Source organism: Nomascus leucogenys, chromosome 3 (assembly GCF_006542625.1).
Source record: "Nomascus leucogenys isolate Asia chromosome 3, Asia_NLE_v1, whole genome shotgun sequence".
NCBI classification, from domain to species: domain Eukaryota; kingdom Metazoa; phylum Chordata; class Mammalia; order Primates; family Hylobatidae; genus Nomascus; species Nomascus leucogenys.
The window spans coordinates 37737778-37763207 of record NC_044383.1 but is presented as its reverse complement, the minus strand read 5'-3'; the positions used below and the strand labels follow the sequence as shown (position 1 = coordinate 37763207).

General features: G+C 39.6%; 1 protein-coding gene and 1 long non-coding RNA gene across 2 annotated transcripts in view; one reads left to right on the top strand and one right to left on the bottom strand.

The window, feature by feature from the left end:
* Nucleotides 1-7109: 7109 nt before the first annotated feature.
* Nucleotides 7110-10267, bottom strand: LOC115834417. Its single transcript, XR_004029291.1, has 2 exons — nt 9489-10267; nt 7110-7788 (listed from the first exon to the last, which is right to left on the bottom strand). It is a non-coding gene; the product is annotated as an uncharacterized LOC115834417 (long non-coding RNA).
* A 10243-nt stretch (nt 10268-20510) lies between these two features.
* CC2D2B (coiled-coil and C2 domain containing 2B) overlaps nt 20511-25430 on the top strand; it is a 131781-nt gene continuing 126861 nt past the window's right edge. The window contains exon 1 of the mRNA XM_030809155.1: nt 20511-20539. The gene's annotated coding sequence lies outside the window, so the exon portion shown is untranslated. The remainder of the gene's footprint in view (nt 20540-25430) is intronic.

The following is a 25430-nucleotide window of genomic DNA, read 5'->3' as shown; positions in this document are numbered from 1 at the left end:
ATAAACCTTTGGTAAGAGATACTTGGCAAAAATAAACAATTTAAGTATGATGACTACTGACAAAGACTCTCCTTGAGCAAAATTTAGTCAGGTTCCTTTGAGCCCATTTTCTACCAGGCCTGGTACTTGGGCCTTGTCCTCAAGAGCAAGAATCCTGTTAAGTCAGTTTTGTAAGAATCCCATCCTCATATCTGACCTCCCTCAATATCTGATCAAATTCCTCATCCCCCATTGCCCCCCAGGTGTTGTCTGATCATCCTGGCCTGCCTTCAGCAAGAATCCTGTTAGGTCTGTTTAACCAGAATTCCCTCTTACCTTGATGTTTCCTCCTAGGAATTTTCCATCCACTGACCCCACTCTGTTCCTTGGTATAAATCCCCCCTTATTCTTGTTGTTTTCAGAACTGAGCACAGTTCTATAATCAAGTCCCTTTCTTTATTGCAATAGTTCCTGAGTAAAATCTATTTTTTACTGCTTTCTTTACTGTCTGCTCTGGTTTTAATACTACTATGTCCAATTTACATAAAAATCCTTTATCACATATTCCACACTTTGAAACTCTAGCACTATCAACACCTAAGCTGAAAATGGTCTCTTATCCCTTAAAATTAAGGTTGTAAAAGTATTAAACTAAACAATAAAAAAAAATCCACCTTGTTGCCATTGGCCCGAATTCTATATACTCCAAATACAAACAACTGTAGTGATTATGTCCCATTTAAGATTCTCTGCATTCCCTTTCCGCATATTGAGAATTTATTCCTATAAAGGCAGTAAGCAGGGTCAATGAAAACTTTAATCATTGCACTTTGGAGCCAAAGGGGACCTCAGAAAATCAATTTCTAATTGCCGTCTTTGTGGAGGTCAAAAACTGAAGTCTGGAAATAATTTAACTGTCTTACTACTATATTACAGGAGACATGAGACTCAGTCATTATCCATCTTGAATTTTTAGTGATTTAAAATGTAGTATTATAGGCTGGGTGCGGTGGCTCACTCCTGCAATCCCAGCACTTTGGGAGGCCGAGGCGGGTGGATCACGAGGTCAGAAGATCAAGACCACCCTGGCTAACACGGTGAAACCTTGTCTCTACTAAAAACACACACAAAAAATTAGCCGGGCGTGGTGGCGGGCACCTGTAGTTCCAGCTACTCAGGAGGCTGAGGCAGGAGAATGGCATGAACCTGGGAGGCGGAGCTTGCAGTGAGCCGAGATCGCACCATTACACTCCAGCCTGGGCGACAGTGCCAGACTCTGATTCAAAAAAAAAAAAAAAAAAAAAAGTAGTATTACAATTGAACTCAACACTTGAAAAATGGTAGAACCATCCACATGTATAGTAAAACTACTATTTCCTTTGACTTAAATCTGGAACTTTAAAATATCAGACTTTAAAAGTGCATTAACTTTTTAATCAGCTGCATCATACTGCATCTAGTAAAATTCCCTGCTTTTTCATATGAACTGCTAAGACAGATGCTTTCATATCTTGTCACTGCAATTTTTAGTTTTTTCATAAGGTTTAAGAATTATTTTCCTCTAGAGCGGGGTTTTAAAATTCTGCTCTCCAAAGTGTCCTGCCCCTTAGCCTGTGGGTGGAAAGTGAAGGAAGGAGATGATGATGTCAAGTGGACTGAGTCTGGATCCTCAATCCCCTGCTTCAACCAACACAACTCCCCACTTACCATATCTGCTTTATATAACGGGCTTTGGAGCAAGATTTAATTGAAAGATTTCTCTTTTAAAGTTCAAAAACTACTGTTGTAATACCCATCTCACATTTTTATTTCTTCTGTTTTCATCATATTGCTGTCTTTCCCTCCTTTTGTTTCTCTGTCCCTTTTTCACTTTTCCTATTTGCAACTACATTTCCTTTTAGTTATTTTGCTTTTTTAAAAGGATAAAGTTCAGTTTATTTTCCTCTTTGTACAACCAATGGTTTTTAGAAAAAGAATACTGTATGAGTATATGAAGGACTAAAAACATTGCTAAGAGATTATTCATGGGCAATTCTGAAATTAACATTAAAATAACCAAGAGAATACCTTAATTCACTTTCCAAGTGCAGTATTGAAAAAAAATTTCTTGCCAGGTGTGGTGCCTCATGCCTGTAATCCCAGCACTTTGGGAGGCCGAGGTGGGCAGATCATCTGAGGTCAGGAGTTTGAGACCAGCCTGGCGAACATGGCAAAAACCCATCTCTACTAAAAATACAAAAATTAGCCAGGCATGGTGGCGGGCGCCTGTAATCCCAGCTACTCAGAAGGCTGAGGCAGGAGAATCACTTGAACTCAGGAGGCGGAGGTTGCAGTGGGCTGAGATCGCGCCACTGCACTCCAGCCTGAGTGACAGAGCAGGATTCTGTCTTAAAAAAACAAAACAACAACAAAACAAAAAACAAACTTTCTATTTTAAGACCTACCCATGATAATAATATATATTTGCAACTTTACCTTAACTTCATAATATCTTGTGGTGTATGCTAAATCGATAATTAATCCAAGCTCATTTACTGCTTTTATTGTGCTAATCAAGTCTTTTGGTATAAACTTCTGGGTTGGAGTAAGTCTCTAACTGTCTATGATGAAAAATGAAAAATGAGGTTACAAAATACAGATAAAATGTTAACATTAAACATAGAACAAGGAAGAGAAAAAACATAAGACAATAAAAAGAATTGGTGAAAATTTCATAGCATAAGAACATTGACAACCTTTTAACTAACTAGAGCTGTACAAATTGCCTAAACATATTCACATCCTTTGACTCAGTGATTTCATGTCTTGGAAATTATCTTAAGGCAAATATCAGAAATATTGGGGAAAAGGAGTTTGGGCATAATGTTCACTGCAACATTATGTATAATAGAAACACATTGGAATATCATGTTACTGTTAAAAATCACATTTCTCAAATTATTATTATTATTTTGAGACAGAGTCTTGCTCTGTCACCCAGGCTGGAGTGCAGTGGCGCGATCTTGGCTCACTGCAAGCTCCGCCTCCTGGGTTCACGCCATTCTCCTGCCTCAGCCTCCCAAGTAGCTGGGACTACAGTTGCCCACCACACCTGGCTAGTTGATTATTTTTTTAAATGAGGTCTCACTCTGTCACCTAGGATGGGGTGTAATGGTGCAATCATAGCTCACTGTATCCTTGAACTCTTGGGCTCAAGGGATCTTCCTTCCTCAGCCTCCCAAGTAGCTGGGACTACAGGTAGGCACTACCCTACCCAGGTATTATTTTTTTTTTTTTTTTTTTTTTGTGGAGACAGGGTCTTGCTATGTTGTTGCCCAGGCTGGTCTTGAACTTCTGGCCTCAAGTGATCCTCCTACCTTGGCCTCCCAAAGTCCTTGGATTACAGGCATGAGCCACCATGCCTGGCCACAAAGACTATTTAATAAGGAAAAATCCTCAGAATGTTACATAAAGATCACATCGCAAAACTTTTACATATAGTGTTATTCTGATTTATTTTTGAAGGGGTAGGGAGAAGGAAAATCGTGTCTTAAAGAAAATATATCACTATTTTAAAAGTGGAATTTCAATTGTTTTTCTTCTATACTCATATATTTTCCATTTTTTTTCTATTTCCAACAGAAACTTTCTGTAAATGCTACTGTCATTACAGGATAAACTTCAAATCTACTGTGATTCTTTAAGGCCGTATACACACAGACTTATCCATATATTGAGTCTTACCTTTCACCACAGATCCCACCTGGAAACACTCTCCAGTCAAGCAGCTCTCCTTAGAGTCCAACAAATTTATTAAGTTCGTTCCTCTTTCTGTGTCTTGTACCTTTCCTTAGGCTCCTTGACCATCTAAATCAGGGTTTCTCAACTGGGCACTAATATTTGGGGTGAAAAATTGTGGGGCTGTCCTGTGCATTGTGGGACATTTAGCAGCATCCCTGGCCTCTGCATACTGAATGCCAGTAGAACCCCCTCCCCAAACCACTCCAAGTTATGACAATCAAACATGTCTCCAGATGTTGTCAAATGTCTCCTGGTGGACAAAATGACCCTGGCATGACTGACTCACTGAAACTAATGCTTTAAGTAATTAATGTAATATAGTCCAAGTACGTAAGTCTGAGTGGTCCAGCTTGATCCATAGGGAGTGATGAATGGACTGCACAGTCTTCAAATGACCTTCTGCAATAATACTTCTTTCAGCCAAACTTCTGAGAAAAAGTTAGGAAGGACAATTCTAGATTCTACTCTCTCATAAGAATCTGATGTGCTGGTGTTTTATATTGCTTAAGAATGGATCCATACAAATTAGATCTAACTCCTACTCTCACTTCAAGCCCTAATTCAAGTCCTATAAGAAACCTCCAGCCAACATAACCCATAGCCATCTCTCCCTTTTCTAAACCTATATGAAGTGGTTATTTGAATGATGAATTTTTTTCAATGTTTCTTGGCTATAGGTTCCAATAGAACTAGACTGCATGTACATATCTTTATAATTGAAATAATCTAGGTCAGAACATACATCATTTACTAAAATTTCCAAGCAGTATAATATACTCTGGTATCTTCAGAATATTATGAATTTTTAAAGCTCCTAAGGAATTGAAAATTAACTTGTCAGCTAATGTGGTAACTTATCTAACTATTCAAGTAAATAATGAGATAGAGGCATAAAACCTTAACTGCATTTTTCTTCATTTATTGAAAGCAATTTCAAACATAGGACTTCATTCTACTGCTCATCCCACTCTATAATCTGGCGATCAAAGCATTATTAACGCTGTAGTAATAACTTCCTATTACAGTGAACTGAAATGCCAGATATTCAACTCAATTTAGCATACATTTTACTTATTTCAAAAAGAATTTAAAGCCACTTAAAATACAAATAAAATTTAAGTAGTAAATAAAGAACATGTAAACATTAAAAAAATACAGATCATAAAGACCAGTCTGGATGTTAACTGAATTTCACATTCACCTCTCAGCGTCCAAGAAACAAATGCAAAAAAATAAAAAATAAAAAAATTTAAAAAGGGAAATCATTTATATATCATACAATATTTAAATATCCAAAAGAAAGCATTTTTTACTACTGAATCCTAAAAGATACCATTCATGTGACTGGGCATGACATTTAACATGACTGGCATGACTCACTGAAACTAATGCTTTAAGTAATTAATGTAATATAGTCCAAGTACGTAAGTCTGAGTGGTCCGGCTTGATCCATAGGGAGTGATGAACAGACTGCAGAGTCTTTAAATGACCTTCTGCAATAATACTTCTTTCAGCCAAACTTTTGAGAAAAAGGAAGGACAATTCTAGATTCTACTCTCTCACAAGAATCTGATGTGCTGGTGTTTTATATTGCTTAAGAATTAATCCATACAAATTAGAGGCCCACAGATTCAAAGAGCAAACCCACAGTATCTAGCACTTGGTAAGCAGTCACTATTTTTTCTTAAAGCCAATTAGACAATAAGGTTGGCATCTTACTGAGCAAGATAAGAAACTAGAACTCTTACCTAGATAGAAGAGTTCCATCTAGAATAGACTTGATACTAGAGAACTTTCATATATCACCAATTCTAACTGCCCCTTGAGGCCACTCCTAATTTGCAAAGTAAAAGTATGTTATCAGTGTACTGAAGATAATTATGCAGGAGTATGCACACAGTTCATTTAAAAGCTGTAAATGGTTAGATTCACATTGAAAGGAATCCAGGATAGTCTTATTTTGCACTTTTAAAAACATGTATTTAATCTGCAAAGATATCTGCTATCTGTAGTGTTATTAAAATGCAGGTTTTCATCATTCTCAGCAAAGTAACACAAAAAGAGAAAACCAAACATGGCATGTTCTCACTCGTAAGTGAGAGTTGAACAATGAGAACACATGGACACAGGGAGGGGAACATCACACACCGGGGCCTGTGGGGGGGTGGGGGCTGGGGGAGGTGTAGCATTAGGAGAAATACCTAATGTAAATGACGAGTTGATGGGTGTAGCAAACTAATATGGCACATGTATACCTATGTAACAAACCTGCACATTGTGCACATGTATCCCAGAACTTAAAAACTATAATTTAAACAAAAGAGAAAAAAAATGCAGGTTTTATAGAAACATCAGTTAGTTGAAGTATATATTAAGTTTATGTGACTTACAACTAGTTACTGTCTACTAAAACAAAGGTCAATGTAAGCTGTGCACAACAAAACATTAAATTTGACAGACCTTCCCACAAAATAGGTATACTATTGCTCTATAAATCTATAGATCAAGAAAACTGATCTATAGATTGATTTACAGGTCAATAGTATGGCTATATCTGAATCTCACTTGCTTTTCATTAAGATAAAGTGAATTGAGAAGCAAGCAAAATAGTGTTTTACTGGGCAACATTGGTAAGTATCAGGTTCTAAAAATTAATCTGAGGAACATAAAAATTCCTCAGATTATTTTGCAACTATTCATAATACGAAAAGTCAGATTTATGCAGAGAATCAAGATCCAATTACAGAGCAACTTAATATAAAAGCTCTATAAGCCACACACTTTAAAAAATGTATCCAAAGCAGGTACTACCAAGAGTATACAGTTGCTAAAATTGGGGAGGTAAATACTTTGTTCAACTCCAAACCATTAACTGCTGACAGTATAAATTTCTTTAAGCCACATTGTTCTTGCCAGGAAAGAACCTGGGTTTAAGGAAAACTCAGCTGCTTGCTAGTGTGATTTAAGCTGGAAGAATGAGCCAAACTAACATTCACTTCTGCAGCAGCCAGCAACCCTGTTCACACCTTTGTCTTAAGTTAGGTAAGGGGGCATCAACTACCCTTTAGGACACCTACAATCCTATGGTAAAATGTCAGCAATAAGCTGTGCCTTTTCTCTTTTGGGGTCTCAGAGTGGTCTTACTCTCAACCACTAAATGTAAAAGAATCCTTTTGAAAATCACCCCCCAACTTTTGAAAATGAATGCTGAACTGAATAGTATTTTTTTGGAGTGAGGTTTTGCTAAAGAATGAGCAATAATAAATTTAAGCTTCAATTACTTTTTGTCCTATTGCTATATAATTTTGAGTCAGTTCATTTTTTAAGTAACAAATATGAAAATCACAAAATTTTTATTGAAAGCTGTTTATGGCAGCATATACTAAAACCTAGATGCAAAGACGGTTCCTTTCTCATTTTGGAATCAGTATTTATTCTTTCCCACCACCCCCCATCCCCGCCCATCTTTCTCTCTCTTCTTGTGTGTTTGTTTTGCAGGAGAAAGCAGAGGGGGAAGTAGAGACCTTTTTTTTTTTTTTTAAGTTAATACAGTGAAACTCCACTTAAAATGGACTTCCTGGATTCCCTTCCAGAGATTGGTTCAAAAACTCTGTGATGGAGTTCAGGAATCTGCATTTTAAATAAACACTCCTAATAACTCTGATGCTGGTAGTCCAAGAACAACACTGAAAAGCAAGGTGCATGGATAAGTAGAGTAGTGTTTTGCCAGGTGGAACAGTCTATTCTAGGCAGAGAACAGAAGTAAAGGCACGATGGCATCAGTGTACATCACGTGTCTGAGGAACAGGTGCTTAAGGTCCTTAACTTCGCTGGTCCTCAGTTTCTGCATCTGATAAAAGAAGAGCTGACCTACATTGTCTTTGAGGTCCTTCCCAAAGTTAATATTTGATCATCACCCAAAGTACACAGGAGTCATGGTTCACCGTTCACAGATGATACTGTGCTAATTGCTACTCATTCATTCAACAAACAAATGAAGAAATTCAGTGTCAGCCCTCAGTTTTTAGTCTGGTGGAGAGAGAGACAGATAAGTAATTACTATACAGTGCCATACAGAAGGAATTAGTGTTGGCATCACAAAGAAAGTAATGCTTGAGCAGAAACTTTATGGGGAAAAGTTGACAGGATTCCAGCACGCAATGGCTCATGCAAAGAAAACTACATGCCATGCCCAGGATACAGTTAATGGTTTGGAATGGTTTTAGCACAGTGTGCATGCTGGAGAATGGCAGAAAAACAAAGTTTTGAAAGAAAGGAGCTAGTTCATATATGTCAGGCAGAGAGCTCAGATTTTACTATATGGAGGAAGTGAAATCAGGGGATCAGGTCTGCACTTTAGGAACATAGTTCTGCTGATAATATAATGAAAGAAACAAGAAGGAGGTAACTGGGAGACAAGTCAGTCAGTGAATGTCAAGAGATGCTGGCTGCTAAAGCACAGCCATGAGGACAAAGACAGGCTCCAAAGAACAGCTATTCAGGCAGCAGAATTAACCTGCTGAATGTGTGTGGAATGACTTTAAAAAATGGAATTTCAGGATTGTTCTTAGTTTTCACTGGGATGGCTGAACAGATACTGGCCTCATTCACGAAACAGGAAACACAGGGAATAAGTCTGGGGAGGGAAGGTTGGTTTTGAACTCTATACACTTCACGTACTTTGGGTACTGGGGTAAGGGTGTCACCGTCAGGAGCTCAGGTAAGAAGTCCAGGCTAAGGAGAGATTTGGGAGTCATTTCCCTAAACTGGTGGTTGAAGCTATGAGATTACCCATACGGAACAATACAAACTGAAAAGAGAAAAAGATAAAGGACAAAACCCTAAAGAGCAACAACTGTGGGGAGCGGGACAGAGGAAAAGGTTTGTTTGTTTTTATGACAAACTTCAACATGTTTAGATGCCAAGAAGAAGAAAATGACTACAAAATCATAGAAAAGGTATTAGAGCAAGCTTGTCCAACCTGCAGCCCACAGGCTCCATGTGGCCCAGGACTGCTTTGAATGTGGCCCAACACAAATTTGTAAACTTTCTTAAAACATTTTGAGAGTTCTTTGCAATCTTTTGTTTTTTGAGCTCATCAGCTATTGTTAGTGTATTTTATGTGTGGCCCAAGACATTTCTTCTTCTTCCAATATGGCCCAGGGATGCCAAAAAATTGGATACCCCACATTAGAGCAAGATCCCAGAGGAACTGGTACTGCAAATTTAAAATGACCTAAGACGTGGGAGAAGAATGGTAGAAACTGATGTTTGCGAAAACAATTAAACAAGGAAAGTTCAAGACTGGGAAATGGTCTACAGAGCTAACTGCAGAAAAGAAGCCTAAAAAGCTATTTTGGGTTTGGCGATTACAAAGTCCTTGGTGGCATGATTAGGTGGTGGAAGCCAGAACTCTGTGGGTAGAAGAGTTAACAAGTAAGGGAAGGGAAAAAAAGATTACCTTTTTCTCTAAATGTGGCTGTAAAAAACTAGGGAGAGAAGAAATCTGAGAATAATCCCAGTGGATGGTTTTTCTTTTTGTTTTTGTTTTTGTTGGACAGGGCAGATAAAGCCAGGGGAGGGAGGTGGGGAAAGGGTATATTGAAGATAAAAAGGAAGGGTTAAATGATGAAACAAGGCCCCAGAGGAGACAGAATGAATGAGATTTAGGACATATATTAGATCATCTGTAGATAGAAAAAAAAAAAACATAAATAAACCAAACGTACCTCTTCATCTGAGACAGGATATCTGCTGATGTTAGGTTGGCCTGTGGTCAGTGTCACAGTATTCATGTCTGAGAGTCTCTGTTTCCTCTGAAAAAGCAAAGCCAGCTGCTGAAAAGCACAAGATCAAAAGCAGAGTAGAGGGTTTAAGGAACGATAAAAGTTAGAATAGCAGCTGTGGGTGAGAAAGGAAAAGAATGGCTGAGCTACATTATGGACTGTGCCATATCATCATGGCAATAATCCAGTTACATGATTTTCACTAATACAATTACCTTTCTATATGAGGAGAGGAAGCAAATGGCTAGGCTAAACTAGAATAATAGGTATGCTGGACAAAAGTGGAAGAAACACAAAAGGCAAAGAAACTGTGGATACTGATGTGGGTAAATAATAAAATAAGGAGTGTGGGCTAGACAAGGAAGAAAGTCAATGTAGGTAGAGGCTGATGATGACTAAATAGTCATCAAGCGACAGCGTCTTCATGAGGTCAGGGATTAAGTATAATAGAATAAGGGAGAGGAAGAGATGAAAGAAACAGGAAGATGAGAAGATACTAGAGTTCATGATTGTTAATATGGAACAGTCTTAGATGTTACGGTCCTGCAGTCAGTCATGGCAGTAAGTTAAGGGAATATGGGGTGCTGGACCTGTGATGCACATGACTGCTTTAGTTCCCTCAGAACCTTGCAGCGATTGAGTACGAAAGAAAGACTGGCCAGGCACAGTGGCTCACGCCTGTAATCCTAGCACTTTGGGAGGCCGAGGCGGGTGGATCACCTGCAGTCCAGGAGTTCAAGACCAGCCTGGCCAACATGGTGAAACCCTGTCTCTCCTAAAAATACAAAAATTAGCTGGGCGTGGTGGTGCACGCCTCTAGTCCCAGCTACTCGGGAGGCTGAGGCAGGAGAACCGCTTGAACCTGGAAGGCAGAGGTTGCAGTAAGCTGAGATCACACCACTGCACTCCAAACTGGGCTGACAGAGACTCCGTCTCAAAAAAAAAAAAAAAAAAAAAAAAGACTGAGTTGGGTACTAAATTCCTTAATGAACATGAGTGACCAGGCAGCTGGTAAATGCCAGTGAGGAGAGGGAAAAGGGCTCATTAGGGAAGGGTTTCTGGTAAGTTTTACAAGAGTGGAATGGAATGGCCTAGCAACGGCCATGAGGAGATGGCGAATACAGATACCACCTCCGGGCAGGGGGTGGGGGTGCGGGCAGGCACGGCTTTTGCTGTGGTGAATTGCTGGGAAAGCAGTGTCTTCGGGAGAGAGCCAGGTACCCAATATCACAAGGAGGAATATTTTGTGAACAAGAAGATACAAAGATATAGAGGGGTGAGAACATGCGGTGTTTGGTTTTTTGTCCTTGCGATAGTTTGCTGAGAATGATGGTTTCCAGCTTCATCCATGTCCCTATAAAGGACATGAACTCATCATTTTTTATGGCTGCATAGTATTCCATACGGGAATTGAACAATGAGAACACTTGGACATAGGAAAGGCAACATCACACACCGGGGCCTGTTGTGGGGTGGGGGGAGGGGGGAGGGATAGCATCAGGAGATATACCTAAAGTAAATGACGAGTTAATGGGTGCAGCACACCAACATGGCACACGTATACATATGTAACAAACCTGCACGTTGTGCATATGTACCCTAGAACTTAAAGTATAATAAAAATATATATGTAAAAATTAAAAAAAAAGATACAGAGGGGTTTACACATGGGGAGTCTAGAGAAAGAGTTTACAGTTTCCAGAAGAAGGCAGATAGTGAGACGATTAGCAGATGGAGAAGGTGTGGGAATGAGGCTGTGAGAAGGGATAAATTATTTGGGTGGTTACCAAGTATGACAGAGACTATAGGCAGGGTAGGATTTATGGTCTCAAATGAAACTCTGTGCCAAGCTGTCAGAGACACTGGGACTTTATTTTGCTTACTAAGGTTAAACACTAGTATTACTTTTGGTCACTATACTATTAAAAAATAAAGACAATTCTAAGGAACTTAGGCAATTAATATTAGAATAAACAGGTTAATAATGTTTATTCTCTATTAACGTGTACATTTAGAAAATAAAAGCAAAGCTTAAAAATGCATGGAAGGCTTACACAAGACGACCGTTGGCGCACAATGCCTGACACAGAACGCAAACACTGTGGAAAGCTTGAATGAGTGAAAGCATACAAACCACCACCGTGCGGCTCTCCACACTAGCAAGTTTCCGAAGTTCGTCCCAGCCGGTTTCCCTGAACAAGTTCCCAACCGCATCACGTTTAGTTTATCTCGTTATTTTAACTCGGAGAGAGGCAATGGGAAAAAGAAAAACAATGAGGGCTGTACTCTGTTTATTAAGCGATGAATGACGACACATGGGTGAGCGTGTCTGGCATGCCTTCAGACTTTAAACATAGTACATTAGCACGCTAACAGCAAGCTCTGGAAATAAAAGGAACCGCTTGCATATTTAGGGGGCTCTTTTGGAAGCCACAAAGGAATCACCTTAAGTCAAAGCTCCCCTCTTTTCCTAGCAAGGAAGGGCCGGCGGCAAAGAGAAAGTAGGTCCTGGGGCGCTGCAACCCGTGCAACTGGCCGGCTGGCGTCCGCCGGCCTCGCGCCTCCACGCCCACCGCGGGCGACCGCTCTTCCCACGGCGGCGCCCCCCAGCGTCCTCCCCGGGGACGCCCGCTCACCCAGGAGCTCTCGGCCGGTACTCACCCGCTGGGTATACTCTTCTTCACCATGACGAGAGAGGTGAGAGCCCCACGCCCCAGGCAACCCCGCTCTCGGGCCTCCTCCAGAACAGACCCCAGGGAACGCTACAACTCACACGCGCATGGGCAGAGGCGAGGGGCGGGGGTGATGGACCCGGGCGGCGAACAGACTTGGCGTACCGAAGATTCCCGAAGGCGCGTGCTCCGCTCCCCCTAGGCCCTGGTAAGCCAGGGACGGCAGCGCGCATGCTCCCGGGTCGCCGTGACTTGCAGCCGGCGGGCGCCGTGGGGCCGGCGCAGGGTGCGGTGGGGCCGTTGGTGACCGTCCTAGCCTGCGGTAGATGGTGCGCCCTGCCTTCGCTGCCCAGACGTAAGAAAAGTGCACTGTCCGTCCAGGTGAATGTCGGGCTGCTGGTGAAGGTTTCTCTGATTCTTCCCTGTCAGACATTCCCGCACTTTTGTGGAGCTCTGCTCCATGGGCCGAACTAGCTGGGCTGGGATAACCGGAGCCAGTGCCGCGCGGGCCGCTGGGACTTGTAGTCCGGGGGCCTGGCCGACCCGTTCGTTAGCCAATTTGGGAATGAGTCGAATTGAAAATCACTCGAGAGCAGTGTTTGATTTGCATCAAATACGGGTCGGCATATTATTAATTCAGTGCCTACTGTGTGTGCTGAACACCTTGCCTTAGTCCTGGTCTTCACATTAGGATAAGCAGAAAGATGAACTTGCAAGGTAGAATGTAATGAACACAAATTCGCATTACGAACTACAAATGCTGTTGGAGATCAAGAGACAGAGTTAGAAAAAAACTTCCTGGAAGACGTGGAGTTTAAATCAGCCTTTGAAACACGGAATGCTATCCATTTGTGGGGAAGTTGTAAAAATTAAAGGATGGAGATGCCAGGGAGTATAAACGAGAACTCCATCCAGCTTTGGTTGACGGGTTATGTTGGAGAGTGGTCACTGCGGCTTGGATGGGGAAGTGGATGTGAGGGTTTTTTGGCTTCACTTTCAGAAAGGGCCTCCTGGTTGACTTTCTCTCTAATTGAGGCTATAAGTATAGACACAGAGATACATCTTCAGATTTAAATAAAAAACATTACAGTACTTAATTGTTTAGAGTTTCTGGACCTCCTGGCCAGGGGTTGCCTTAAGAATTAATACATTTTTATAAGTCTTGTAATTCACTTTTGAGTAGCAAAACTACATTGCATGGTGTGTGTTAGATGTAAATTTTCAAAATATGATAGTTTTTGTAACCTGTTTCCACATTAGTTTTCATATACCAGAAGTCCCAAGATAGAGGAAGTGGGCCCAAATCTTTCTTGATCTACAGGAGCAGGACATGATGACTTGGGAACTGGTCCTGAGAGCAGTGGGTGATTTAGTTTTGTTGCCTTTCAAAGACTTAAATAAATTCACAGATCAGAAAATCTTTTGTCATGCCATTTGTTCCTAGGTTTTAATTTTGGAAAACAAGATAAGAGTTAAGTTAATTTTTAAACTTGCCAGTTAATGCAATACATGGAAGTCATAATGTTTTTTGTAGAACACTGTGAAATACTGCTATGTTCCACTTAACTAAGTATTGTTAAGTTAAATTCTACTTCTTCCATATCCTAATAACAATAAAGGGTAGCTGGTGCCATATATTTAATAGATTATTTTTACAAAATGCTATTGTTGCCTTAATTACATCATAACTCTGAATGAGACCTTAATTCTGGACATAGCATCCTAATTCAAATTAAGTCTGGAAGGCATCATTTAAGAAACATTGCTGTAAGAGAGTTCAGAAAGGTGTCATCATACTATGTGACAATAGATGAACTGAGATAATGATAAAATTGGATTTTGGTCTGAATTCAGATCTGCTAAGGAAGGAAAGTGCATTAATACATTTAGAAATATTTCTAACAAGAGCCAGGGGAAGATTAAAGGGAACCAATTTTCTGATTGGATCACAATTAAAGACATGTTACTATATACTAGGATATGCATTGTGTAACCATTTCCACATGCTAGAGATTTTTCTGTGGTTTTATTTTGCTAGAACTCCTGAAACCAAATGGCATGTGATAGAAGTAACCAAGGTGATTGAAAATTGTGCCAAAAAGAAGTGTGCTGATTCAGGGATCCACATAGTCTTGTGCCTGCAGAATTGATTTAGAAATTTGTTTAGGCCAATCGCAGTGGCTCATGCCTATAATTCCAGTGCTTTGGGAGACTGAGGCAGGAGTGTTGCTTGAGGCCAAGAGTTTGAGACCAGCCTGAGCAACATAGTGAGACCCTGTCTGTGCATAATAATAACAATAATAATAATTAGCTGAGCCTTAGAGACACATGCCTGTAGTCCTAGCTACTCAAGAGGTGGAAGCAGGTGGATCGCTTGAGCCCAGGAGTTCAAGGCTGTAATAAGCGGTCATCATGCCACTGCACTTCAGCCTGGGTGAAAGAGTGAGACCCTGTCTCTAAAAAACAAACAGATAAACAAAAACTTGTGTGGCATTCTAGTTTCTACAAATGTCTGGGGAATTGCATGAGCTTGCATTTAACTATCATGTTGAATGATACTCTTGTATTAGGCCATTCTTGCGTTGCAATAGAAGAATACTGGGTAATTTATAAAGAAAAGAGTTTTAATTGGCTCACAGTTCTGCAGGCTATATAAGCATGGCTCTAACATCTGCTTCTGGTGAGGGCATCAGGGAGCTTACAATCATGGTGGAAGGGAAGGGGAGCCAGCATGTCACATGGCAAGAGAGGAAGTAAAGGAGAGAGGGGGGAGGTCCTAGACAGACTCTTTTAAACAACTAGATCTCATGTGAACTAACTGAGCAAGAACGCACTCATCATGAAGGGGATGGTGCTAAACCAACCATGAGGGATCCACCCCCACAATCCAATCACTTCCCACCAGACCCCATGTCCATTATTGAGAATCACATTTCAACATGAGATTTGGAGGAGACAAACATCCAAATCATATAATTCCACCCCTAGCCTCCCAAATCTCACATCCTTCTCACAATTCAAAATATAATCATGCCTTTGCAATAGTCCCCAAAGTCTTAATTCATTCCAGCCTTAACTCAAAAATCCCAAAGTCTCATCTGAAATTAAAGGCCAAATTCCTTCCACCTCTACACCTGCAAAATAAAAAACAAGTTATTTACTTCTAAAATACAATGGCAGTGCAGGCATTGGGGAAACATTCCCATTCCAAAAGGGAGAAATTGGCCAAAAGAAAGGAGTAATAGGCCCCATGCAAGTTTGAAACCCAGCAGGCCAGGCATTAAATCTTAACGTTCCAACATAATCCTTGACTCTATGTCCTGCATCCAGAGCACACTGGTGCAAGGGGTGGGCTTCCAAGGTCTTGGGCAGCTTCACCTCTGTGGCTTTGCAGGGTGCAGCCCACATGGTGCCTGTCATAGGTTGAAGTTGAGTGCTTGCAGCTTTTCCAGGCAGGGGTGCAAGCTGCTGGTGAATCTACCTGGATTCTGGAGGGTGATGGCCTCCTTCCCACAGCTCCACTAGGCAGTGCCCCAGTGGAGACTCTGTGGGGGCTCCAACCCCACACTGTCCCTCAATATTACCATAGTAGAGTTTCTCTGTGAGGGCTCCACCCCTGTAGCAGTCTTCTGCCTGGGCACCCAGACTTCTTCATATATCCTCTGATATCCAGGTGGAAGCTGCCAAGCCTCTTTCATACTTGCATTCTGAGCATCTGCCGACTTAACACCCTGTGGAAACCACCAAGGCTGACAGCTTGCACCATCTGGAGCTGCAGCCCAAGCTGTACCTGGGCCTCTCTGAACCAAGGCTGGAGCCAGAGCAGCTTAGATACAGGGAGCAGTGTCTTGAGGCTGAACAGGGTGGTGAGGCCCTGGGCTTGCTCCCTGAAATCATTCATTCCTCCTGGGACTATGAGCCTGTAATTGCAGGGGCTATCTGAAAAACTTCTGAAATGCCTTTGAGGCCTTATTGCCATTGTTTTGGATAATAGCACTTGGCTCTCTTTCAGTCATGTTAATCTCTCTAGCAAGTGATTGCTCCACAGCCTGCTTAAATTCTTTCTCTACCACAGGGCCAGGCTGCAAATGTTTCAAACTTTTATGCTCTGCCTCCTTTTTAAATATAAGTTCCAACTTTAAATTATTCCTTTGCTCCCACATCTGGTAATAGCCTGTTAGAAGCAGTCATGTCACTTTTTGAATGCTTTGATGTTTAGAAATTTCTTCTGCCAGATACCCTAAGTCATCACTCTTAAGTTCAAACTTCTACAGATTCCTGGGACGTGGACACAGTGCAGCTAAGTTCTTTGCTAGGGCATAACAGGGGTGACCTTTACTCCAATTCCTAATAACTTTCTCATTTCCATTTGAGAACTCATCAGCCTGACCTTCACTGTCCATATCTCTATCCGCATTTTGGTCACAACCGTTTAGCCCGTCTATAAGAAATTCCAAACTTTCCCTCATCTTCCTATCTTCTTCTGAGCCCTCCATACTCTTATAACCTCTGCCCCTTACCAAGTTCCAAAGCCATTCCACATCTTCAGGTATCTGTACAGAATGCTTCACATTTTGGCACCAACTTTCTGTGTTAGGTCATTTTTGTGTCACTATAAAGGAGTTCCTGAGACTGGGTAGTTTATAAAGAAAAAAAGTTTAATTGGCTCATATTTCTGCAGGCTGCACAAATATGGCTTCAGCATCTGCTTCTGGTGACGGCCTCAGGAAGCTTACAATTGTGGTGGAAGGAAACGAAAGCTGGCATGCCATATTGTGAGACGGGGAGCAAGAGAGAGAAAAGCAAGATATCAGACTCTTTTAAACAATTAGATCTCATGTGAACTGAGCAAGAACTCACTCATCACCAAGGGTATGGTGCTAAGCCATCCATGAGGGATCCACCCCCACAATCTAATCACTTCCCACCAGGCCCCATCTCCAATATTGGGAATACATTTCAACATGAAATTTGGAGAGGGCAAACATTCAAACTATATCAACTCTGCTGCAAAGGTATTTGTGGAGCCAAAAAAGAATGTGGAAAGAGATGTAAATCTCATAGTGTCTTTTCAGCCTGCATTGACCAAAACTATTTTTATTAAATTTAATGTTTTCTATAATTTAGAAATATAATTTGAGATCAGTTAATTGCCTCTAATTTTGTTGTGTTACCATCAACAAGTTTTTAATTTTTTTATTGAATTGATGTTTTATTGGTTTTCATTGTGAAATTACAGAAGTTGGCTTCCATCCCAAAGACTATGAATGAGAGGATGAGATGTTAGGAATTCTGGCCTTTATAATCATAGAAAAATAATGTGTTTGGTTTCATCTTTGACTTTAATTTCATTAATTACAAACATAAATTAAGAAACTACAGTAAAATCTATTGTACTAATACTAAAGAAGTATATATATATATATATATATATATATTTTTTTTTTTTTTTTTTTTTTTTTTGAGATGGAGTCTCACTCTGTCACCCAGGCTGGAGTGCAATGGCACAATCTCGGCTCACTGCAACCTCTGTCTCCCGGGTTCAAGCAATTCTCCCACCTCAGCCTCCCGGGTTCAAGCAATTCTCCCACCTCAGCCTCCTGAGTAGCTGGGATTACAGGCACACACCATCATGCCTGGCTAATTTTGGTATTTTTGTAGAGAGGGGGTTTCACCATGTTCGCCAGGCTGGTCTTGAACTCCTGACCGCAGGTGATCCTCCCACCTCAGCCTCCCAAAGTGCTGGGATTACACGTGTGAGCCACCGTGCCCTGCCAGAAGTTTTTATGTTTTATCACATCTATTACCCTGTGGGCATCATTAATAGAAAGATAAATGCTTGCAAAACTACAAATTGGACTTTTGCATACTTTCATATACCAAGCCTAGCTAGGAAGAGATCTGAACAACCCCCACCTTTTTTTTTCCAGCTTTTCAAAGGTTCAAGTGATACATTTCTTTATGAATGTTAAACTTACAACATAAGCCCTAGGAAATTTCATTTCAGAAATCACCAAAGTGATAGAGAGACTCCAGGTCATCTGATACAAAAATAGTTAATCCTCAGTTTCCTTGCCTTTTAGACAAAGCTTTAACTGCAAGAATCATGAGTTAGCAATAACCTCAAAGAGAAGATAGGGTTTAAATGTTGGAGCCAATTTTCTATTTTTTTTTTGAGATGGAGTCTTGCTGTGTCGCCCAGGTTGGAGTGCAGTGGCGCAATCTCCGCTCACTGCAAGCTCTGTCTCCTGGGTTCACGCCGTTCTCCTGCCTCAGCCTCCTGAGTAGCTGGGACTACAGGCGCCCGCCACCACGCCCGGCTAATTTTTTTGTATTTTTAGTAGAGACGGGGTTTCACCGTGTTAGCCAGGACGATCTCGATCTCCTGACCTCATGATCCGCCCGCCTCGGCCTCCCAAAGTGTTGGGATTATAGGCTTGAGCCACCGTGCTCGGCCTGTTGGAGCCAATTTTCTAACACAGAGAATTGAATTGCTGTAAGAAGGCAGAAGTCTGCACTGTAATTTTTCTTTACTTTTGCATGAGATTTCAACAGAGCAAGTGCAATATTCATCTAGATCTGTAATTTTATCCAAATTTTTAATGATTATTTATCTTATCTCTGATGTAGAATGATAAATGAACAGGTTAGGAACACTTCCAGGTCTGCAAAAAATGATTAGTAATTTCTACAATAACATTTTATTTGATAATTTATAATTTTGCTGTCTATAGTATGTGTGCCACGCTAATGCTTTGCCTAGTTGGGCAGACAACATTTACAAGTGTAGGCATCAATAAGCCAGGTATTGATTTTAAGTGCATTTTAGAAGTTCTTGCAGAATGGATCATAAATTCAAAATTCTCTTTTCTCACCATTTTATTCTTCTGTCTTACTTTTGTATGTTAGTAGGAAGAATCTTAAGTGTGTTGGTAGTCTTTTAAGATTCTTTAATTTCTTAAGTGCCTTTTTGTTTTACTGATTATACAAATAATTTAGCTTACTTAGACTTGATTATCTTCTGTTCCAAGTCTATTCATTATTTTTAACCACCTTCCAGATCTCTCACTTAAATGTCTTATAAATATTTATAAGCAGTATCTCCAGCTTGAACTTGTTAATCCCATCTGAATTACCTTTCTATTTTGACAGTACTTGAAATGAAGCTACCTCTCAGTTGATCAAGCCAAAAACCTGAAAGTCCTCCTGGACTCCTCCCTCACTTTGTCCTGCATATCTAATTGGTCACCAAATCCTGTGAATTCTACCTCTTAAATGAATCTTTCTGTACTTGCCTTCTCATATTTTTTTTTTTTTGAGATGGAGTCTTGCTCTGTTGCCCAGGCTGGAGTGCAGTGGCAGGATCTCAGCTCACTGCAATCTCTGCTTCCCAGGTTCAAGTGATTCTCGTGCCTCAGCCTCCTGAGTAGCTGGGACTACAGGTGTGTACCACCATGCCCAGCTAATTGTATTTTTAGTAGAGACAGTGGGGTTTCGCCATGTTGGCCAGACTGATCTCGAACTCCTGACCTCAAGTGATCCTCTCACCTTGGCCTCCCAAAGTGTTGGGATTACAGGCGTGAGTCACCACACCTGGCCGTCATATCTGTTTTTAAATTCAGATCTCTAGTATCTATTAATAGCCTTTTAATCAATTTCCCTGCCTCCATAGAATATCTATATTTAATCATTGCTTCTTGGCCTTTTGGCTAAGATCAAATGTATATTTAATCAGATCCTTTTTTTCTTACTGTAAAGCTTTATCCTTTTGGGGGATGGGAGTTCATACATATTTTAATTAAAATAATTCCTTAGTATTTTGAAGTTTTTTTCTGGTACCCTTTTTGTGAAAGTGATTTTTTTCTAGTACATTAGCATGTAGGGAACGTACTGACTTTTACATATATTCTCTTGTATTCTGCCAATTCCAATTTTCTAATTATGTCTAAACTTTGTTTGTTTAGTCTTTTGGGTTTTTCATGTATAAAAACCTGTCATCTACCAACAATGATAATTTTGTTTTCCTCTTCTAAGAGTTACACCTCTTGCTTCCTTCTTTTGCACATCTTATTGCATTAACCAGGATTTCTATTAAATACTAAAGGTGATCAAATACAAATACGAAATAGTAAAAGTGATAGTATATTTGTTTTGTTTCTTGTTAAATTAAAACATTTAAAAAGCATACTTTTAACCTCAAGTATCACAATGGTCAGTTTTCTTATGATATGTCATTCTCAATAATATTTCTTATTTATTTAGAAAGTTGAAATAAAAGGACCATCATGAAAAATATCTCAAAGAGAAGATATTTTTAAAAAGGTAAGGTATTAATGGAGTTTATAATATTTTGATTATTCCAAATAGCCCTGTTATAAATGGGGGATAATCCTGATAAATGTGATATATTTGTTTCTATATACAAATCATAAATTCATATGTTAAAAAAGAAACAATAGGAGAGTTTAGGGATGAATTGTATTCTTATTTGGTCTGTGGGTTATTTAATAAGATGAATTATGTATGTATGTATTTATTTAATCTCTTACTTCAGTATCTATTTGTTTATACGTTCTCTCACCTAGCCAGCAAGCCATTCCCTGCTTTGCTAAAAAAGATGTTTGTCAGTGAGTTAAATCTATATAGGAGCAATATTTACATGTCTCTTAGAGTAACTGCAATTAAGATTCATATTTTATTCTTACCTTCTAGATGGAAATGAGAACTTATGAAAAAGTATACAGGATTCTGGGAATGGTGGGCAAGATATTTGGGAACTAATAAGGGAGACCTCTATCAATTACTTGCCAGAATTGTTCCATCATACCTTAAGGGTTGCTATCCCCTGGTCAAGAGTAGAATTAGGTATTTTTTATTGTCTTGAGGTAGGTACTGAAGGTTGAATAAGATGTAAGGGAACATCGTAGTCCATGGTGACCTTATTCAGTAGTTTTTAATAGTGGTACAAGAACGAATAGTAGATTTTGAAGTTTACAGACTGGGCTCTTTTTATGATGTTTTAACTGTGATCATGTCAATAGCCTGCTTTGGTTTTTGACACAAATTCATGTTTTTACTGTGATTCTAGAAAGCTTGAGCTTTCCAACTGCACATTAGTTTGGTTAGCATGTACAGTTGTTATTTCAGGAGTCTTTGCTATTATATTTTTTAGCATTAAAATTAAAAAGAAACTTATAACCATATCATTCTAAAAAGAGTTTAACATTGCTAGAATAGTTTACCTATAGAATATTGAGGTTTATAAAAACTGGAAAAGAAATGCTTATTTTAACATACTGAGTTTTTGTTGACGATACAACATTCAACTAGAATTACCAGAAGTCAGCTAGAAATATGATTTTGATGCTTAGGAGAGTGAAGGCTGGAGACACAGATTTGGGAATCCTTGGGAATACATGCACCCTCCAAAGCTTTAGAATGTACCCCACATTTAGGATATAAACAGGTATGACCATTGAAGGATACAGAAATAAGTGGCCACAGAGGTAGAAGGGTAGAGGGCAAGGATATATAAAGTTTTCAAAAAATAAGATTGCTGAATGCTGCCACACGCTGCAGGGTAATAAATCAAGTAATAGCTAACACTAGTGTAGCATTGAATTTTCAAAGTATTTTCATATATGTCTGATCTCACTTGACCTTCTTAAAAGGTACATGAAGTAGGTAATACATGAACACTAAGAACTAACTCTTGGATTTTATCATTAAAAGGCCTTTTTTATATTCCAGAGAACAATTTCTTTTTGGAAATTTTTAATTTTTATGGATACACAGTAGGTATATATATGTATGGGGTACATGAGATATTTTTATACAGGCATACCATGTGTAATAATCACATCAGGGTAAATGGGTTATTCATTGCCTCAAGCATTTTTATCATTTCTTTGTGTTATAAACATTCCAATTGTACTCTTTCAGTTATTCTAAAATGTACTATAAATTATTGTTGACCATAGCCACCCTTTTGTGCTGTAAAATACTAGATCATATTCATTGCATTGTACCTATTAACCTTCCCCATTCCCTGCCCCCCACCCAATACCTTTCCCAGTCTCTGGAAACCATCATTATACTCTCTATTTCCATGAGTTCAATTGTTTTAATTTTCAGTTCTCACAAATGAATGAGAACATGCAAAGTTTTTCTTTCTGTGCCTGACTTATTTCACTTAACATGATGACCTCCAGTTCCATCCAAGATGTTGCAAGTGATAGGATCTCATTCTTTTTTATGGCAGAATAGTACTCCATTGCATACATATATATATATACACCACATTTTCTTTATCCATTTATCTGTTGATGTGTTGCGGGAAGTCAGGAACCCCAAACGGAGGGACTGGCTGAAGCCATGGCAGAAGAACGTGGATTGTGAAGATTTTATGGACATTTATTAGTTCCCCAAATTAATACTTTTGTAATTTCTTATGCCTGTCTTTACTGCAATCTCTAAACATAAATTGTAAAGATTTCATGGACACCTGTCACTTCCCCAGTCAATACCCTTGTGATTTCCTATGCCTATCTTTACTTTAATCTCTTAATCCTGTCAGCTGAGGAGGATGTATATCACCTCAGAACCCTGTAATAATTGCATTAACTGCACAAATTGTACAGCATGTGTGTTTGAGCAATATGAAATGTGGGCCCCTTGAAAAAAGAACAGGATAACAGCAATTGTTCAGGGAATAAGAGAGATAACCTTAAACTCTGACCGCCGGTGAGCCAGGTGGAACAGAGCCATATTTCTCTTCTTTCAAAAGCAAATGAGAGAAATATCGCTGAATTCTTTTTCTCAGCATGGAACATCCCTGAGAAGGAGAATGCGCACCTGGGGGTAGGTCTCTAAACTGGCCCCCCTGGGTGTGGTCGTCTCTTATGGTCGAGACTGCAGAGGTGAGATAGAGAGATAGACTCCAGTCTCCCATAGTGCTCCCAGGCTTATTAGGAAGTGGAAATTCCCGCCTAATAAATTTTGGTCAGACCGCTTGATCTCTAAACCCTGTCTCCTGATAAGATGTTATCAATGACAGTGGTGCTGGAAACTTCATTAGCAATTTTAATTTCGCCTCGGTCCTGTGGTCCTGTGATCTCACCCTGCCTCCACTTGCCTTGTAATATTCTATTACCTTGTAAAGTACTTGATGTCTGTGACCCATACCTATTCGCACACTCCCTCCCCTTTTGAAACTCCCTAATAAAAACTTGCTGGTTTTTGCAGCTTGTGGGGCATCACGGAACCTACCAACATGTGATGTCTCCCCCGGATGCCCAGCTTTAAAATTTCTCTCTTTTGTACTCTGTCCCTTTATTTCTCAAGCTGGCCAATGCTTAGGAAAAATAGAAAAGAACCTACGTGAATATCGGGGCAGGTTCCCCGACACTGATGGACACTTAGGTTGCTTCCAAATCTTGGCTCTTGTGAATAGTGCTGCAACAAACATGGGAGTGCAGATATGTCTTCAGTATACTGATTTTCTTTCTTATGAGTATATACCCAGCAGTGGAATTGCTGGATCATATGGTAGCTGTATCTTCAGTTTTTTGAGGAACCCCATGCTGTTCTCCATAGTGGCTATACTAATTTACATTCCCACCAACAGTGTATTAGGGTTGCCCTTTCTTAATGCTTTTGCTGGCATTCATTATTGTCTGTCTTTTGGTTAAAAGCCATTTTAAGTGAGTGAGATGATGTCTCATTGTAGTTTTGATTTGCATTTCTCTAATGGTCAATGATGTTGAGCATCTTTTCATATACCTGTTTGCCATTTGTATGTCTTCTTTTGAGAAATATCTATGTAGATCTTTTGCCCATTTTTAAATCAGATTATTAGATATTTTCCTATTGAGTTGTTTGAGCCCCTTGTATATTTTGGTTATTAATCTCTTATCAGATACATAGTTTGCATATATTTTCTCCCATTCTAAGGGCTGTTTCTTTGTTGATTGTTTCCTTTACTTTGCAGAAGCTTTTTAACTTGATGTGATCCCATTTGTCCATTTTTTGCTTTGATTGCCTGTGCTTTTAGGGTATTACTTAAGAAATCTTTGCCCAGATGAATGTCCTGGAGAGTTTCCCCAGTTTTTCTTTTAGTAGTTTTTCAGATCTTAGATTTAAGTCTGTAATTCATTTTGATTTGATTTTTGTATATGGTGAGAGATAGGGGTCCAGTTTCATTCTTCTGCATATGGATATCCAGCTTTCCCAGCCCCATTTATTGAAGAGACTGTCTTTTCCCAATGTATATTTTTGGCACCTTGTTGAAAATGATTTTGTTGTAGATGTATAGATTTATTTTTGGTTTCTTTATTCTGTTCCATTGATGTGTGTGTGTGTGTGTGTGTGTGTGTGTGTGTGTGTGTATTTTAATGCCAGTGCCATGCTGTTTTGTTTAGTATAGCTCTGTAGCACAATTTGAAGTCAGTGGTACAGTTTGGCTTTTAGTATAGCTTTGTAGTACAATTTGAAGTCAGTGATAGGGTTTGGCTGTGTCCCCATCCAAAATCTCATCTTGAATTATAATCCCCATAATCTCCATAATCCCCAAGTGTCAATGGGGGGACCAGGTAGAGGTAATTAGATCATGGGAGTGGTTTCCCTCATGCTGTTCTTGTTATAGTGAGTGAGTGAGTCTCACAAGATCTGATGGTTTTATAGGTGTTTGGCATTTCCCCTGCTTGCACTCACTCTGTCCTGCTGCCCTGTGAAGAAGGTGCCTGCTTCTCCTTTGCCTTCTGCCATGATTGCAGGTTTCCTGAGGCCTCCCCAGCAAAGCGGAACTGTGAGTCAATTAAACTTCTTTCCTTTATAAATTACCTGGTCTCGGGTATTTCTTCATAACAGCATGAGAATGGACTAATACAGTCAGGTAATGTGATTTCTCAAGTGTTGTGTTTTCCTGCTCAGGATAGCTCTGGCTATTATGAGTCTTTGTAGGTTCCCTATAAATTTTAGGATTACTTTTTCTATTTTTGTGAAGAACGTTCTTGATATTTTGATAGGGATTGGATTGAATATGTAGATTGCTTTGAATAGAATGGACATTTTAACAATATTGATTCTTCCAATCCATGAACATGAAATATCTTTCCATTTTTTGTGTATCCTCTTCAGTTTCTTGCATTTTATAGTTCTCATTGTGGACATCTTTTACTTATTTGATTAAGTTAATTCCTAGATATTTAATTTG